Source organism: Felis catus, chromosome A1 (genome assembly GCF_018350175.1).
Source record: "Felis catus isolate Fca126 chromosome A1, F.catus_Fca126_mat1.0, whole genome shotgun sequence".
NCBI lineage: Eukaryota > Metazoa > Chordata > Mammalia > Carnivora > Felidae > Felis > Felis catus.
Window position 1 is genome coordinate 205774229 of NC_058368.1, and position 19055 is coordinate 205793283.

The following is a 19055-nucleotide window of genomic DNA, read 5'->3' on the forward strand; positions in this document are numbered from 1 at the left end:
AAGATTATTGGTTCTTTTTGAAACTACATCTATTACTACTAGAAAGTGCCATTTCTTGAGTTCTTATTTTGAACTAGATAATTTTATCTGTGTTATTTCATTTGATTTTCATAACTTTACTGTAAGGATGATAGTATTATTACCATGTTTCAGATGAGGAAGTAAAGCCCAGAGAAAAGAAGTAACGTTTCTTCTTGTTCACAGGACCAGGAATATAAAACATAGGCTTTTAGGAGATTTGAGGGAGTTTTTCTCAGGATAACAGGGATAGAAAAATGATATGTGGTAGATGATATCAGTACATGTGGCATAATATTGGCTAGGAGAGCAAGGCCTTGGCATGAAGGGTGTAGACGACAGAGCTCAACCTTTTTCTATAAAGGGCTTTGAGGGCCATATGGTCTCTTTTGCAATTACTCTGCCAGTAACATGAAAACAGTCATAGAAATTTGTAAACTAATGGGCATGGATGCGTTCCAATAAAACCATATATGAACACTCAAATTCAGATTTCTTAATTTTAATATCCTCTTTTGCCTTTTTTTAACCATTTAAAAATATAAAGGTATTCTTGGCATGCAGACTGTACAAAAACAGGTAGCAGACTAAATTTGTCCTGTGGTCTGTAGTTTGCTGACCCCTGGTCTGGTGTCCAGCAGTACGTATGTATCCATATGTATAAGTTTTTATTATTTATTGTAGCAGGAAATGGGAACAACACTGTCACCGAATACTGGTTAAACAGAGAAATCTGTGGAAACCTCATTTTGTAGCCATCTCAAAAGCAGTGGAAGATTGGAATGTTCAGCATGTTATGTCCCCCAGAATCATCTTTGACCTTTACTAAAAGCCTTGATGAGGGGCGCCTGGGTGGCGCAGTCGGTTAAGCGTCCGACTTCAGCCAGGTCACGATCTCGCGGTCCGTGAGTTCGAGCCCCACGTCCGGCTCTGGGCTGATGGCTGGGAGCCTGGATCCTGTTTCCGATTCTGTGTCTCCCTCTCTCTCTGCCCCTCCCCCGTTCATGCTCTGTCTCTCTCTGTCCCAAAAATAAATAAAAAACGTTGAAAAAAATTAAAAAAAAAAAAGCCTTGATGAGAACTTTGGGATTTTCTTAACCTTTCTGTACTTCAGTTTTCTCCTCTGGATAATGTGGGCAATAAGAATACACTCTCTAAGTCAGGTTCCCTGAAACCATCCCCAGGTTCAGCAATTCACTAAGAGGAATCAGAGGACTCATCATTTGGTTATATTCACAGCTGTGACTTACTGTGGTTGAAAGGATACAAACCAATATCAGGAAAGGGAGAAGGCACGTGGGACCAAGCTAGGAAACCAGGTGCAAGCTTCCATTGGTTCTCTCTCGCCATGTGCCTTTTCCCTTTCCTGATTTTGGTTTGTATCCTTTCAACCACAGTAAGTCCCACAAGACATGCATAATTCTTTCAGCAATGAGTTAAGACAACACATGTGAGATGTTGTCAACCAGGGAAGAGCATTAGAGATTCAGGGTTTTTACTGGGGGCTGATCACATAGGCACCCTCTGTCTCGCATGTGTCAAATTCCAGATACCCAGAAGGAAAGCAGATGTTCAGGGTATCATTCACACAGATAGTTTAGGCATAGTGAACTATTCCTGTCATTTCCGGAAATGGTAGAAAACTCCCTGAAACCCAATTCCTAGATGCCAGCTAAGAGAGAAAGTTGTAAGTAGGCCTTTCAAAGGATAGCAATGGGGCCTGTTAAGTTAACTCTTTATTGCGTACTTTCCCAAAGTGGTGAGGATTACATATGAGTTAACATATTGTTAACATATTGTACTTAAATAATGCTTGGCAGAGAATGAACCTGCCCCCCCCCCGAAAAAAAAACTGTACATATCACTCTCAGAAGATTAACCAGGAGACAAGAAGGCCTAATTAGAAGGTGTCCTAGGGTTGCAGATAGGGCACATTCTTTCATGGATATATTTTTGTGGTGTGAATCATTATACACTCATATAAACATATGGGAAAGTGTAGTTAATTTTACCTCTTAAACTGTAGCAATTAAGAATATGCCTTTCCCCAGTAATCTATTCAGTGTTATGCCTTATAGGCCAAACAGATACTTAGAGAGGTCCACACACCAGAGACAATGTCATCCTTCTGCTCACTCTCCTTCTGGTAGTGGAGGATGCTGTTGCTCATGAACTCCTGAAGATTTGAAGAGTTGTTTGAAATTAACAAAGAAGACATTTTGTTGTAAGTTTCCACTGAAGGACTGGAGGGGATATCCAAATCATTGTACAATAGTAAGTGACAAGGTTACCTCTGTGGACTGTTCTGTATGGCTTTCTCTCTACTAAGGATGCCTGAATGCAGAATGGTTCTTCTATTGGTTCAGTCATTGTATTACTCACAATTGGTACCAAGAAAGGATGATAAATGTGCTATCAGTTTGTACGAAGGAGCAAGTCATTACTTTGTTTTGTGCTGCAGAAACCCCAGTGATCATAAATTGATTCATTAAAGGCCTAAGATGTCAGAGTTCCTCTTTTATTCTGTTGAGATACTGTTAATCCTCAATTACCCGCCAGTGCATTTTCCACTTTATGGCTAATTTAGATGCTAATTTTTAACACTGGGCAGAGTTTCTCGTGCCATCCAGAATATTTTCCTTTACGTGGTAATTTTTTTTAGACAATAAAAATGCTTTAGAGAGCAAAACAGTTAAAAATCTTCTGCATAACGTATCATATAAATTAAGGAGCTAGACATGTTCTTTACACATAATAAAATGATTTATCTTTTTATAATGGAGCTGTAACTTAAGATACATATTAGTATCTATAATGAGCAGTTCTTCCTTTTTTTCATCTCCTGAGTATTGAGGAATTGATACTGAGCTAAAGATCATCAAGTCTCTAATAACCCAATGGTTTTCTGACAAATCCATAACGTTCCAGCCATCACCACTTCTTAGAAAGCAGAGCCTTAAGCCACGGCAATGTCATCTCTGAAATACAACAATATAGCCTGCCTATTCTGGGATGACAATTCATGGTATTTTTTTTTAAATATAGAAATTACGGTCTAGATCGTTTTCTTTTTAAGAGTCTGCTTTAATTACTGACAGACTTTTAAAAAATCCCCTTGAGTGAAAACTAAAAATTGCAGCTATTTCTAATTCTGTCATGTACAGTTTAGTATAGTTTATAAATGTCTTCATCACCTTAAATATCTTACTGAGTTTTGTAGGCCTAGGAGTCTTAAGTCACGAGAAAAATGGCATTTAGTTTGACAATGTGGAGAATGAATAATTTACCCAATTTGGGGGCTATACTCTCTTTACCGAGCGGTTTAGAAACCAGACAGGGCAGATTGGATGCAGCTACTGATACTTACAGAATTAACTGCCTGTTCCTGAAATGTATAGAATGGCAGAAGCATTACAGTTAGAAAAATGGAAAGAGAAACTGCCTCAACAATATATCTTTTATAACCAGATAGGGCATCCCTTATGCCATAGGCCTGTAGGAAACTTTAAACTGTGAACTCATTACATTTGGCAACTTAATTTTAAGCAAGAAATAGATCCAGATTTTAATTCTGTGCCACTGTTCTGAGATGGGACCAGGGGTTTAGAGTCTTGGTAGTCACGGAACAGAGGAGATGAGATAATCATTAGAGGGCAATCAGCTACATAGTGGGCAACAGGAAATAAGGCAATATAAAGAGGGAAGGGTATAAGCAAATAAACTATAATTTGCCAACAAACATTTCTATATGTAACAGTAGGAAAGACCATCTTTAGTTCTGATAAGCAATCATATTGGTATTTAAGCTTGGTTATGAGTGATTAAGCTCAGTCTCAACCCCAGAACCTTAGTTAGTGAAGTGGGGAGGGGGGTTTTCATTTACCTTCAAAGATGGGCCTAAGGAATGGTTCTGCCTTTAGTAATTCAACTAGACTCAAGATCAAAATGCTCATTTTATTAATTCATATAGGTTTGTTACAGGTGTTCATTTAAATTATCCAATTAAAATCTGAATTAGGTTAACTGTAACTTTCAGTATGAATGCACTTTGAAACTTGCCTTTACTAGAAAGTCCATTCTAGGATACATTCTAAGAATGTATCCTACTGATATGTGTGTACATTTGTAAAGCGATATGTGTATTAGGATGTTTCAACATTGTTTGCAATAGCAAAACATTGGAAACAACCAAAACACCTATCTGCAGAGATCTTTAAATAACTTATGAACAATGAAATACTCTGCCAGCATTAAAAAAAAAATAGGATAATTCTATATGTCCAATGTGGAATGATCTTCACAGTATTTTAAATGAAAATTATCATGCATAAATCTGTATTATGTGCAGCCATTTGTATTCAAGTATATTTTAATGCTTATTTATGAATATATATATATGAATTCATATATGAATATATTCATATAAATATGTATTTACATTCCTATAAATATAGGAACATATGAATATAAATACATGTATACATATGAATGTAAATACATATTTATATTCATGTTCAAAATCCATAGAACATCTTTGGAAGGATACTTAATAATTGGTAACAATCACTGCTTCTTGACAAATGAAAAGGTGTTGAGCACTAGGGATGAGAGGAGGATTTAAATTTCACCTTATATACTATTTTACACCTTTTGACTTTTGCAATGTGTGTGTTTTATCTACTGAAAATGTTGTCTTAAAAAATTTACGTGCTTGGGAAGAGCAAATGAATTTGTCTTCTTTTGTCCAGAATACTTTGTTCATACTATTATTATCACATTTCTCAAATTGTCTCCTACTAAGAATTTTCTGTTGAATTCCCTTGTTAGTTTGTGAGCTCCTTTACCTTATATCTGTTTCATGCATTTTAACATCAGACCTAACATCTGGCATATGGTAAGGGTTCAATAGTGTTGTATGAATAAATGTATTTTTGTATGACATGATTCACTTTTATCTGACTAAAAACTACCTTAGTTTTTACTTTATTATTTTATGATAATCAAATTGCAAACAAATCAATAAATTATATAGTACAAAACGGCTTATATTGTGAAAAGCAGAAGTCACCTATCCCCATCCAGTTTTGTCCTATAGAGAAAACGACTCTTAACTTCCTTTTTGCTGCATTTTCTGATATTTGCTTCCATACCTCTAAATAATAATTTTATATTGATGTTTGATGATATTTCCATTTTAGACACCATCTGTTGGCTTTTTGGGATAGTACTTGAGGACTTAACTCCCTTTGCTGACTCCTCCTGCCTCCCACCTCCACTCCTATCATCCTCTCATTATGATTATATTGCTATTTTTGGTTAAATCCTAGAATTAATGTGTACATTCCTATGACTAGATATCTATTGTTCACTACTAAGCCAAGTAATATACTATGATTATATTTCATGCAGTTTTTTTTCTAAAGCTAAAGGTTGCATTAAAAAATTGTTTTCTTTATGCTTATGGCTGTTATGTTCCAGTGCTCACAAAGGCTTGTCACTTGCCTATAATAATTTTTCCAAATGTTCACAGTTCCACATGGTGCATGGGTTTATTTTTCCCTGGGTACCCCACTCCTTAGCCCTCCAAGCTTCTATCCTAGTGTGGATTGTTCTCTAGATAATATACAGCTATGCCCTGGACTTACTTTTCTGCCTCTGTGTCGAATTTCCTTTCTCCTGGATTCTAAATCTGTATCTTCTGTGATATAGTTAAAGCCAGTAGTGATACTGAATAGCATTTGTTATGTGCCAGGCACTGTTAACATTCATGAACTCACTGAATCCTAATATACTCATGAAGTTAGGTACTATCACCTCCATTTTACTGATGATAAAATTGAGGTGCACAGAGGTTAAATAGTTTTCTCAGTGGTCCACAGCTGGAAAGTGAAAGGATTCAAACCTAGGATTCTGATTCCAGGATCTATTCCTTAATCAATTTAATATACTGCCTCTTGTTCTCAAAATGTGTCTTCAGTATACATGAAAGGGCATTTAGGAGGGAAACTTTTGAGTCTTTGCATGTCAGAAAATATAATGTATGCTCATGATTGACACATTAGCTAGATATAGAAGTCTAAGTTGAAAATCATTTCAACTCAGAATTTTGAAGGTATCGTCTTTTATTTTTTATTATTTAAAAACCTTTTTTAAAAATTTATTTTGAGGGAGAGGTAGAGAGCAAGCCAGGGAGGGGCAGACAGAGAGGGAAACAGAATGCCAAGGCAGGCTCTGTACAGAGCCCAATGCCAGGCTTGAACTCATGAACTGAACGGTGAGATCACAACCTGAGTTGAAATCACGAGTTGGACTCTTAACTGACTGAGCCACCTAGGCACCTCTGAAGGCATTGTCTTTTAGCATCAGTGTTACTTTTGAGAAATAAAATGCCATTTGCCTCTCTGTGTTTTGATCTGTTTATAAATAACCTCTGTAAACTCAGGAAATCCTGTTTAGCTCTAGTATTTTAAACTCTGATGATACGCTTTCATTCATTCATTTTGCTGGGTAATTGGTAGCCCTTTCAGTCTATAAATTTCTGTTTTTAGCACTCAGAAATTTCCCTTTATTGCTTCTGTGCTAATTTCCTTCCTGTTCTTTTTGTTTGTTTCTTTATAAAAATCCTATCAGTCTGTGTCCTTAGAGATCCCTTTTCTCATTTGTTTCTGGTCTCTTTCATGTTTGGAGTTTCATTCGAATATATGGTGATCCTTGGATTCCCAGTCATGCTTAAGAGTGAGACCAGATGAAAGTTTATTGGAAGTTTGAGAATGATGGTGGTGATGATTTGAATGTGTATTGTAGGGAGCTAAGGGGTACAGCTTATCAATTCTCAGGATTCATTCTAAGGTGATCAGATGATAAGCATGTCTGCTCACTGAGGTAGATACCTCCCCAAGTTGTTTTGGGGAAGTATTTTAAGAACATTCTAGGGTTTTATGTGTGTGCATGTGCATATGCATGTGTATGTGTGTGTGTGTGTGTGTTCTGCCTGTTTAGGCTTCTAACATTAGGGAAAGTAGGCCAGGAAGGGAACTGGGATTTCCACTGCTTAGTAGCATTTGCCCACCTTCAATTTCCACCATACATAGGCCCCTATTGGGTCAATTTCTCCTGAGCAAATCTTTGTCCTCCTTCCAGTTTGTGTGAGGAGAAATCCTTGCCAAGTTGTATGGGATGAAGGAAGATACCCAGTTATATGGGTCTAAGTGCTCTGATTTCTAGATTTTTGACTAATGCTTTCCTCATTTCTACCTTGTCTCACTGCATCTCCCATGATACTTGGTGCTTCTAAATCCTATGCTTTTTCAGGCTTCTATGGAAATTGTCTTTACATCTGTATCCTTCAGGCCCTTGGGTTGCAGCTTCCTCTGCTCTTCTGTCATTCATAAGTTATTTGTTCATCCACCTTTTACCTTCTAGATATGTGTTGATATTTCTTTATTTCCTTTTACATTCTCATTTTTTCCTGTAATTTTTAAATCTCTCTCTCTTTTTTTTTTAATTTGGGGAGGAGGCAACATATTTAATTTGCCATATTTCCTAAGTTTATTCCACATTGTCCACTAAAAAAAATTGAAGTATTGTTGACATACAATGTTACACTGGTTTCAGGTATAGAACATAGTGATTCAACAAGTCTGTACATTATGCTATGCTTCCCACACATCAGATATGTGTGTGTATGTGTGTGTGTGTGTGTGTGTGTGTGTGTGTGTGTGTGTGTCTGTCTGTTTTAAAGCTCTATGCCCAATATGGGCCTCGAACTCATGACCCTGAGATCATGAGTCACATGCTCTACCAACACATCATATATCTTTAACTGATGCCTTGGCTAGCAAAATCACTGGACACAGCTGCTGGTCTGGATCACACCAAAGAGGCCTTCTTTCTAAACTATCTCCTTTCAGCCCATAATCACCTTGATCTCACCATTCTTATTTTCCATGTCCCTGAAGCGAAGCAAAGTATTTAAGAAGATAGAGACCAAGGATAAGGCTGTTGGTGCCTAAGATCTTTCATTAAGGTGAAAGAGTGTGGTAGATGAATTTGTGGCTCACACCACAAAGTAATAAAAACAGCATATGTTCTGACAGAAAGAAAATTTTTCTACCAAAATAATATATAAGTATAAAGATGAAATGTACCCTGATGTTTTTTCACTCATTATTTCAGTGATGGTAAGTTTTTAAAAACATAATTACTGCTATTTTATAAAAATTTAACTATGATACCTTTTATAGTATGCTTTTCCCCACATTGCTAGATTCAATTATTAACTTTATATCCATTTTTAGATCTGCTTTTTCTATCCAGTGCTCGATTTTCTTATGCATGAAAATACTTTTATTTTGTTTAGTTTTTTTTAATTTATTTTTTTAAGTAATCTCTACACCCCAACATGAGGCTCAAACTCACAACTTCAAGATCAAGAGTTTCATGCTCTACTGACTGAGCCAGCTAGGCACCCCTGAAAGTACTTTTCAATGAAATCTTTAAAAAATTCTGACCCTCAAAATTTGTTTTTTATTAAACATTTATATAGTATTTTAATGTTAAATTCTCATTAGAATTTTAATTCTATTTAGAGACTACAACTCTTTAGGAGATTAGAAAAAGAGGGCATGAAAGAGAGAGCAATGCTTTTTTTTAAGTGTTGGTTAATGAGATCCAGGGAGAAAGATGAAAGAAATGGGTTTCCTTTTGTGTTTGCAGGAGGATAAGGGGAAAAAAGGAAGAACAGACTTAATTGGGTAGTTTTTTTCTTACTCAAGATTTTGTTTTCATGGGTTAGGAAAATTTGGGACTTAAAGTCTTAGTCAATTTCATAGCAGAGGTATATATTCACATTGAATTGAGAGGAAAGGTCTTTTGAGGTTAGTAAGAAGCATCAAGAGGCAGCTGAGACAGCAGCTTTTACCCTAGGCTATTTGAAAAGTCAAGAGCAGAGCTAAGAATAGATGTTTGTAATGGCCTGTCCAGTTTTCAGACCACAGACACATGCTCCCTGGTCCCCATGGCTGCTTAGAGTATCACTTTAGAATATGCACTGGTTGGATATATTGGAAGAGACTGAGTCACTTGCCTATCCAGGCTCAATTTTTCTTTTACTCCCCTGGTTGGTTATTAGATTGAAAGCAAAGCTGAGGCAAGGACCAAGAGCAAGGCTTCTGGATCAAGAGAGTGAATTGAGAATTGAGCACATGCTGAATCATCTCTCATATGCTTTAAACTCATACAAAAATATTGGGTGCATACTTATAACAATTAAGAAAAAAAGACATAAATTTCAAATGCTGAGAAAGGGAAATCTCTGGAGACTTTACGTAGAACTGCTTAAAAAAATTGACAAACACCTATGTGGATAGGTAGAAGCTGAAGTTTAGGAACATAAAATGCTGTTCTTAAGCTGAGTTTTCTTAACAGGGTCTGAGTGTTGTGCACTACACCATCAACGCTGAAGACTTCATGAAACTATAATGGGTTTACACAGAAGATAACCTCCCTGAGTACCTGATAAGGTCAATAAAGTGAAAAGCATGCAATAAATTTAGCAAGCTTAGGAATCTATATTTCCCAAAGCAGGGATTATTAAGTAATCTGAACAAAATTAAACAAATACTTATAATGTCCTTTAAAAGATAAATAATGGAATAGGAACATAAAAATGTATAGGTGATAATAAAATAAGAATAAGTGACCATGAAAAAGCAGGTGTATTGAAATTAACATTAAGGTTCTTAGACGGTAGTAAAATAGTTCTAGAAAAACCAGAGAGAAAACACATACATTGCATAGAAGACTGGAAACAGATGAGGAGAGAATGATGAACCAGGAGAACGCAACACAAAGATGTAGAAATGGAAAGTATGAGATAGTGAGGGGACATAGAAGATTCCCAAAGTCCAACGCACATGCGCTACAAATTGAGAAAGGAGAAAATACAAAGAATGGTGTCAAAACAAAATATAAAGAGATAATGGTTGACAATTCCCTAGAACGAACATAAGAGTATTCAGATTAGAAATGCCTTTTGAGTACTGAGCAAGATAAACAATGACCAGGGGAAAATAAAGGAGCAATTTTTGGGAGTGGACACAGAAAATAAAATTTTTACCCATATTTATTGTATCTCATCTCTTTCTATTATATGCGTTATACTGTTCACAATATACAAAGCAGTAGTATACACACATAAATATTTTTTTGCTGATTGTGGTGCACAGTCAGTAAAGTTTGGGACTCACTGATATTTACATCTTATAAATATAATCTTAGGATTTTTTAATAGGTAATTAAGCTCAACCTAAACTGTGGGAACTTGATGTATCCCAAACCTCATATGTCCTGAAACTAGACCATAGAGTTCTTCATATTAAAGCTGACTGATAAGTCAGCAGTGTAGAGTGAGGGATCCTGTCAGACTAAAAAGATAGAATAATGATTATTTTGCAGTCAGTACTGGGCATGATGTTGGACTGGTGTATGAGTGGCAATTGGATGGTTCAATTATGGAAGCCCAGATGGTCAGCGAAAACCTGACCAAAAGTGTCTAGAGCAATACTTGTAGCATAATAACTAAGAAAACAATTACATTAAAAAGTGTTGTCACTGATTTTGTTGAGTTCCCAAGGATTTAGGAAGCCTAATTTTCCTTGAGAGGGCAAGTATTCAAAGAGGAAGGGTAATCCTGAAAGTGAATGCCGTGATTAGTAGAAAAGAAGGAAGCTCAAGGAAAACCAAGCCTAATAGTGGTCAATGCCGATGCACAATACAAGAGGCATGGAAATAATAGTACATCAGCAGGTTAGGGATACCTGCCATGATCAGGAATACAAGCCTATGCTAAGGTAATTTAACTCTGGGGAAAATTTAACTCATAGAACCTTTGCATCCAGATAGCAAGATCTGGGAAAATCCCTAAGAAGTTGCAAATAGGGATTACAGATGGAAAGCAAACACTCAAAGACCAGAAATATGAATCTCCTACCATTAGAAGCAAGTACACTATGGGGCACCTGGGTGGCTCAGTCAGTTAAGCGTCTGACTTGGGCTCAGGTCATGATCTCACTGCTGGTGAGTTTGAGCCCCACATCGGGCTCTGTGCTGACAGCTCAGAGCCTGGAGCCTGGTTCGATTCTGTCTCCCTCTCTCTACCCCTCCCCTGCTCTCTCTCTCTCTCTCAAATATAAAATAAAACATAAAAAAAATTAAAAAAAGGAGCAAGTACACTATGACAAATTCTTCTTGAGGTAGGATTGGTGTTTAGGTGAGACCACAGTAGTTTTATACAATTGGTTATAAGGCACACAGTTCATAAACTTTTCTCAAAGACAAATTTGCTCTGAGTTCTATTCATGGAAAGATCTTACTTTCCATTCATTTTCTCACTCAAATCAATCTAATTGCTGTCCTTACCATTTTACTAAAAATGCTTATTATAATTTACTGATAATTTTAGGTTGGCAAAGCGAATGCACACTGTTTAATCAGCATCATTTCACAAAGTTGAGCTTACTCTTTCTTTCAACAAGATAGTTTATTCCATAGGCTGCTGTTCCGGGCACTCTCATGGATTTTTTTTCCTACCTCTTAAGCCACTCCTCCTCAGGCCTCCTCTTCTATCACATTTCTAAATATTAGATTTTGGTTTTATCTTGGACCCTATTCTGACCCCTCAGTCTTGATGAGATCATTGAACACCACCAATCTGCAAATAACTCCTAGATTTATATGTTCAGTGAAGATCTCTCATCTGTGTTCCAGGACTGCTCAACTCCCCACATGCTGTCTCCATGGGACTGCCTCACAGGCATTGCAAATATGTTAAAAACTGCACTCCTCAAACCCCATTTCCCCTGAAATCTCATACACCGGATTTCCTGATCTGACCCTTGGTTAACTTGTTGGCTCTGTTCTGCTGGTGACTTGATCAGAGCAAAATGTTAACCATATTTTTATGCGGAATTGCTTATGATAAATGGCCTTGGCTTTCTAAACTGAATCTTGACTAAGAGCATTGCCATATACCTCATGTGAACATCATAGCTTTGGGCTTCCCTGAATATGGTGACTCTTGTAATTGGACATGTTCCTTGCAGAAATATGACACTGATTGCCTGGGCTAAATGACTTGCTGAAGGACTAGACTGAAATCACATATGATCCTGAGGCTCTCTAAGGCTGCTAGGTGCAGTTTTAATATCATTAATTTCTCAGGGCTGTGGGTAGAACAAAGTTATTGATTATGAGACATGTACTTCTTCAGTGGATTTGATACCTAATTAGAATTAATTAATGTTAATTAATGTAAAACAGATGTATGGACCTAACTTGTCACAGCTCAATTTTTAAAGAGTTGTCCCTGAGATAGGAGTGGAAGGCTGATGTGTTGGGGTGGAACCCAATTGGGTTCTGACCATGACACTGAATTGGTCTGCTGCTACTGATTTGGAGCAGAATAAGTCATTTCATTCTTCATCTTCCAAGCAACCACCGTGGCTGACCCTTCCTCTGGATGGTCTTATCACTTAATCATTTGAAAGATGATCAAACACTTCTGAGACACTGTAAAAATAAGGTGAAAGTAGAAATATCAGTGTAGGTTAACGAGTGGGGAAAGATGATGAAAAATGCTCCTATAGCCCAGTGTCTTAGGAAGAAAAAAAACACCACAATTTTGCAGCACACTTTATAGGGGAGAGAAAACTAAATTCTCAAGTGTGTGTGAAACCAATTGCAGTGACTTAGAGGAGAGTCATTATTTCAAGAAAATCACATTATTCCTCCCCCTCTCCTCTTCTACAGATTTTAGAGGTAGGAGGGACAATTTCCTGATCTTTTGTAGGATACAAGAAAAAAAAAAGGAAATTATTTCAGTCATGCATTACACTGTTCCTGGAGGCTTCTCTAGCTTAGAATCCTGTTGCCTTCATTCTTAATGCACAATAAGCTAAAGTACCGATTTTGGTTTTATCTGTTGAGTCAATTTATGGATTATATAGAAAAGTCTGTTCCAGTATCTAGAAGAAATGTTTTGCTTGAGTTTATTTACAAATAAACCAATATAATAGCAAAATGTATTATACAATTTGATTATCCATTTCAGTTTTTAGATGTAGTCCGAACAACTTTTAGTCCTTTTGGAAAATAGCAAACCAGTTGTTAGAGGACAAATATGAGACACCACTGAGAATGCATTTGCTGATAAAATATGAACAATTAATCTTACACCAAATTTAGAAGCCAGACTTATTATAATCCCTTTGATCAAAGACAGAATATTTAGGCAGCAACAATAATTGCAGCAAGAATAAAAACCTGACAATTCCAAAAACAATCAAAGAATAGTTTCAATAACTTTAAGTTTACACGTTCGTAATAAGACTTATAAATAACACAGAATGTAAACTGTAAGCTTCTTGTTAATGACAATACATAAAATCTAATTATCAAAGATTTCAAATGAAATTTCATTTCATAAATACATTAAAAAGTCTATCATAAATAGAGCGATGAATCCTTCAATTCTTGCAGGGTAAAGAGGACTCACTGGGTAAAATTATTTGTGTGGAAACACATTTAATTTCTTGGTTACCTGCAGTACGATGTCAGTAAAGTAGAAGCATATGTAAACCGCTTGACTTATTTCAGTGTGCCAGGCTCTGCTCTCCGTGTTGATGAGCTGCAATAAAGCCCGGAGTTTCCATGCTGGGATTTGATAGCATACATTCTGATGTTTCTTCAACTTAAAAAAAAAAAAAAAGGTGAATCTGATGATGCACATGTCTTAGTCCATTAGGGCTACTCTACCAAAATTTTATGGACAAGGTGGTTTATGAACAAGAGAAATTTATTTCTCATAGTTCTGGAGGCTAGAAGTCTAAGATTAAGGTGTTGGCAGATTTAGTGTCTGGTGAGAGCCTGCTCCTTGGTTCATAGATTGTTAGGTATGTATGTATGTATGTATATATGTATGTATGTATGTATGTATGTATGTCCTCACACGGCAGAAGGGGGAAGGAAGCTTTCTAGGGCATCTTTTTTTAAAAGGTCACTAATCCCATTCATGAGTGTTCTACTCTCATGATCTAACACCTCCCAAAGCCCCACCTCCAAAGGCCATCACATTAGAGATTAGTGGTTTCAGTACATGAATTTGGGAGTGCATATTTGGTTTAAAGCAGCACATACTCTTACAGAAGATGAGAAAGTCATGTATCACCTGTGCACCTCTATTTAGCCACAGTTTGAATGATTTAAGTACAGTTCAGCAAGAACGAAGATGAAGTGTATTAAAATTCAACATTTTTGATAATTGACTTGCAGTCACCACTGTGGTGGGCATTGGTGTGCTGAAATGAAATTCCCCAGTCTCTGAGAGGTTTATGATATACATGGGGAAATAAAGCATCCATAAAAGCACCTTTTGCAGGAGACTGGGAATTACGTTATATTTTTATACACACATATCTTTCTTAGAAAACATAGGTTAGTTAACTCCTTTAAATTGGAGTTCTTTTCTCTCTGCACTGTATAATTAAGTCTTTGTTGCATATGACCTTTGTTGCATATGACCCTGGGACTGTTTCTTGACGTTTTACTTTGACCTCCATCATTAGTTCCTTGCAGGATTTGTGTTTATGTATCCAATCATTTCTCCTTCCCTTCTCCCCACACAGAATAGATGCTCAGTCAATACTTGTCACTTGTTTGATTGTATGCTTGATTGTATGTTTGACTGTATGCTTGTTGGGCACAAAAGAAGCTGGTAGGAAGAGGTCAAAATCTGACAGGTAGTTGAGAGTGCTGATATTGGCAGAGAACATAATGGTAGACTGAGAAGTCATAGGGAGGTATCTGATGGAAAGGAGTAGAATGTGTTATGAAACAGTAAGAGATATGGCCATCTAACCAGCTGGCAGTCTTGAAGCCGGGGCTATGAAATCTTGTTATTATTGATTTTAGGAACATGGTATTTTAGGAACATTAACTTGACATTGGTGTGCTAAAGGGACTTAGGTAGTGTTGCTAGTTGGACATGTCCCATTCATTCATGTGAATTTATCATTCTTTCAAAATTAGTGAGATAAAGCTGGATTTGAAGTATTAATTCATCATGATGTTATTTTTTTTTTTTATCTCAGGTTGTGTTGACTGATTTCTCACCTCCATTTATAGTAATGGAATCTAATTGAAGGGCTTTTAAGTAAGCAACTCTGCCACACTGATGTGGGTGATTTTTTTGTGAAATTCTGATGACTCTTTTTTCCTTTTATCTAGTCTGAATGGCATTTACATTTGGAAGAATCAAGACATGAAATCCTCCTAGCCTCTTCAAACATAAAAGTGGCTGTGAATATGTTATTTGTCTTCTTAAGCCATATTTTTCTCTACAGCCTTGAACCTAGGTGAGGAGACTTAGAAGAGAGTGTTTAATCAATGACTTTACTATTCTTTTATTTAGTCATTTGAAAGAGTACTTGGCATTTAAGGGAAATGTTTTTCTTTGAAAAAATAGGTAAGAAAGAGAAAAACTCAAGCAGTACGCCGTGGAAATGTCTAAACAAAAGATGCTTTGCATAAGGAAATAAGTTGTAGGAATAGATACTCTGAAAAGAATATAAATATATCTTTTCTTACTTGAAAGGGTACAGCTAAAATGTAGCATGAGTTGGATATGTTTGCATAACACCACCCAGTGTTTCTGTATACATTTTTTTTACAGGGTCTGATAAGAAACTTTCCTTGTTAAATGTGTATGTAGCTCCTGAAATAAATGCAATTTATGTAGATGCCTTTGAATGTTTTCCCTCTGATCCTTTATTTTTCACTTCAGCCCATTCTTCCTGCTTCAGCTTTCTCTGGCAGCCTCACAGCCTAAAGAAAAACATTCTCAGGTTTCCAGGGGGAAATTCAGCATTTCTGTGAGCTGACTCCACCCTCTATCTTGGCCACTTGCTTTAAATCCACTGTTTTGTCCACCACTTGATCCCAGCAATTAGCATGGCTTGTGGCATGGGATTGGCATTCAGTTAACATTTACTAAATGAAAATGATTAAAGGTCCTTAGATTTGCCCCAACTGGTAAACTTTTGCTCTTCAAAGTAAATGACTGTATAATTTCTTATCCATCTCTATCACATTTCTTCTTCCCTCTTATTTTAGTTTCAACTTTTCAGTTTTGGTGTCTAACTTTCATTTCCACTGGAGATTCTCAGGCCGTTCACTGTGTTCTTTATTCCTTCTATGTTCAGTTCTTTCCATATTGAACCCCTAAAGCTTCATCAAGTTGGGTCATATCTAAATCTGTTTTCTAAAATCTTATTACCCTGACTACCCTCTACCCTTTCATCTCTGATCTAATTAATTTTTAAGAATTGAAGTAAAATTGACATATATTAGTTTCAAGTGTGCAGCATAATGGTTCGATCTTTATATTTATTTCACCTAGCTAACCTTTACCACCATGGCTATTATCTAGAATGGGGAGAGGGAGAAGGAAAAGCGATTGATGGATGGTGGTTAAACATTGTTCCGGTGACAACACACATTTTCTGTCTCCCTTTGAAAGTTGTTGTGTTTCAAATATATTGTGTATGATGATGGTTGATTCTTCCCTAAATTAAATTTGCTGCCTCTGCTGGTTCTATCCACTCATATATACACAGTTTTTCTTTGCAGCCATCCACCAACAGCATTCTATTTCTGTGACTTATATACTGTTTTCTTTCTTATAACTATAGAATATCATTCTTTGGGAGAGTGAGCTGAGACACAATGGTCTGCTGAGATGGGGAAGACCCAGTCTTTTCGCAATTCCTCGAAGAAACTTATGGCAAAGTCAGGGAAATAACGATACTCGTCTCAAGAATACCAGGGACTTGCTGAATGACTCTGGGGAATTCAGCAGCTATCCCCTTCTGGGGAAAAGCGACTGAGACACAAATTTCCTGTACGTGAACTTATTCTCATGTCTAAGGACTGGAGTCTGGTTGATACACAACCCTGTGCATAGAAAGCATCTATGTTCCATTGAGGAAATATATTTAGTAACTACCACATGCTCAGAGCTATACTAGTGTCTTTATAAAACATAAGTAAGTCATCTATTTCTCCAGACAACCCTGTAAGATACTTATTAGGTCCATTTTACAGAAGAGGCAAAGGTATCGTTAAGAAGGTTAAAAACATTTTGCCCAAGTTAAATAGTATTAATGAGTCATTGGACTAGAACTTGTACCCACGTTTGTCTACACTTACGCTGTACAACAGAAACAACAAAGCAGACAAACTCCAGGTGAGTGACTAAATGAGGGAACATACCTATGAAAGAATACAGATCTCTAGGAAACCAGTTCCCATGTGGTAGGAAAAAGATGATAGAAAATAATAGGCATAACAGCAAAACATTCAGCCAACAGTCTGTGATGCTTGTATCAGTTCTTTGGCATAAGAATATTGATAGGACCGCCTGGATGGCTCAGTCAGGTAAGCATCCAACTCTTGATTTCAGCTCAGGTCATGATCTCACAGTTCATGAGTTTGAGCCCCACATTGGGCTCTGTACTGACAGTGTGGAGTCTGCTTTGGATTCTCTCTCTCCCTCTCTCTCTGCCCCTCCCCTGCTCATGCACGCTCGCTCTCGCTCTCTCTCTCTCTCTCTCTCTCAAAATAAATAAATAAACTTAAAAAACAAAAGAATATTGATAGACTCTCTGGCAAGAATGGGAATGTTACAGGGTTTTTAGACTGGAGTTAGCTGTGGGAGCCTCAGAAATGTGTTGCTTTAAGTGTAAATGCTTTTAAACTTCTGATACTTGCTGGGAGGGCCAACATTGCTCAAGAAAATCATTAACTATTGTTTTAACAAATATGTCTCTGCCCACATTGATCTTGAAGTATACCACACAGAGATCCCTGGGAGGAGGGCAGCTGAATTGCGTATCACTGCCTTGTGTGCCTGCTTTTGAGATTTTTCACTTGGAGGTCATATTTGACACTATCTTTGTTGTTGTTAGTTTTTTCTCTGTAATCTATAGTGTTGTCTCTTTATCAACAGTTACACAGGTCTCTTGGATTGAGTTTCACCTGCTCTGGGAGATCATGAACTTCTCATTTTAGATGCTGCACTGGATGAAACCTTCATAGCCTCTACTTATAAAGTTTAGACCTTTCAAACATGCCTTATAAATGTGTTGAAAATCTTACCAGCTTCATTTCATGTATGTAGATTTTTCTTGAGTAATTTCCCCTTTGTTCTTCCTTAATATTTAGGAAGTTTCCACCCTTGTGAAAGTTCTATGCCATAGTACGAAAGAGAACCAAAGGGAGTCTTGTCCCAACTCTGATGAGCAATTTAACAGGAGACAATGCCAGCAAAATTTGGGAGAAGAGAAGACTATGGGAAGGGCAAACTTGGGAGACAAGATCAGGGCAGCTCTGTCTGCTTTCCCCATCAAACTCTTTCAGGCATCAGTGCCTTGGGCACTGGTTTTATTTCAATAAGGAATGTGATCCCTGAGAGAGGAAGGAAAAACTAGGCTGACAGTGTGGTAATCGAACATCTCTCTTTCTCAACATTGCCACAAAATCGTCCTCATCTGAGAGTTGGGTAAATATTCCACTCCGCATGCCAGGCAGGACTTGGGAAGCCTCTACACCAACAAGAAAATGATATTTTATCTTACTGTTCAGTGAATCAGTTGATTATACTGTTTAAAGAAAATTGCTATCTGAAAACTCTAGAATAAAGTAATAAAAGTGAAAAAAGAAAGAACCCCAGGGAGAGCCAGTTCTTAGGGTGCGGCCTCCCTCCGCCATCATTCAGTGAGTTCATCTGGTTCTTTGCTGATAACAAGGATTAGGCATTGATGCCCAGTGGAAAATAAAAAGAGCCCAGCTCTACCTGACAAAACAATCACTCTGTTCCTCTTCTGAGGTATTTCTCAAATGTTCTTGGCAAAGCAGTGCTTTTTCGTCTCTGCATAAACATTCGGGGCACACCACCTTTATTATCACAGTGGTCTACACCTGTC

At 37.1% G+C, this 19055-nt stretch overlaps 1 protein-coding gene across 7 annotated transcripts in view; it reads left to right on the plus strand.

Annotated features, from left to right (window-relative positions):
• Positions 1–19055, plus strand: part of PLCXD3 (phosphatidylinositol specific phospholipase C X domain containing 3) — a 231194-nt gene that overhangs the window by 104746 nt on the left and 107393 nt on the right. The window contains exons 5-6 of one of the 7 annotated variants that reach the window (XR_006585552.1): positions 15301–15428; positions 16764–17586. The exons of the other annotated variants lie outside the window; for them this stretch is intronic. The gene's annotated coding sequence lies outside the window, so the exon portion shown is untranslated. Of the gene's footprint in view, positions 1–15300; positions 15429–16763; positions 17587–19055 lie in introns of those variants that run through there. 7 annotated transcript variants of the gene reach the window in all.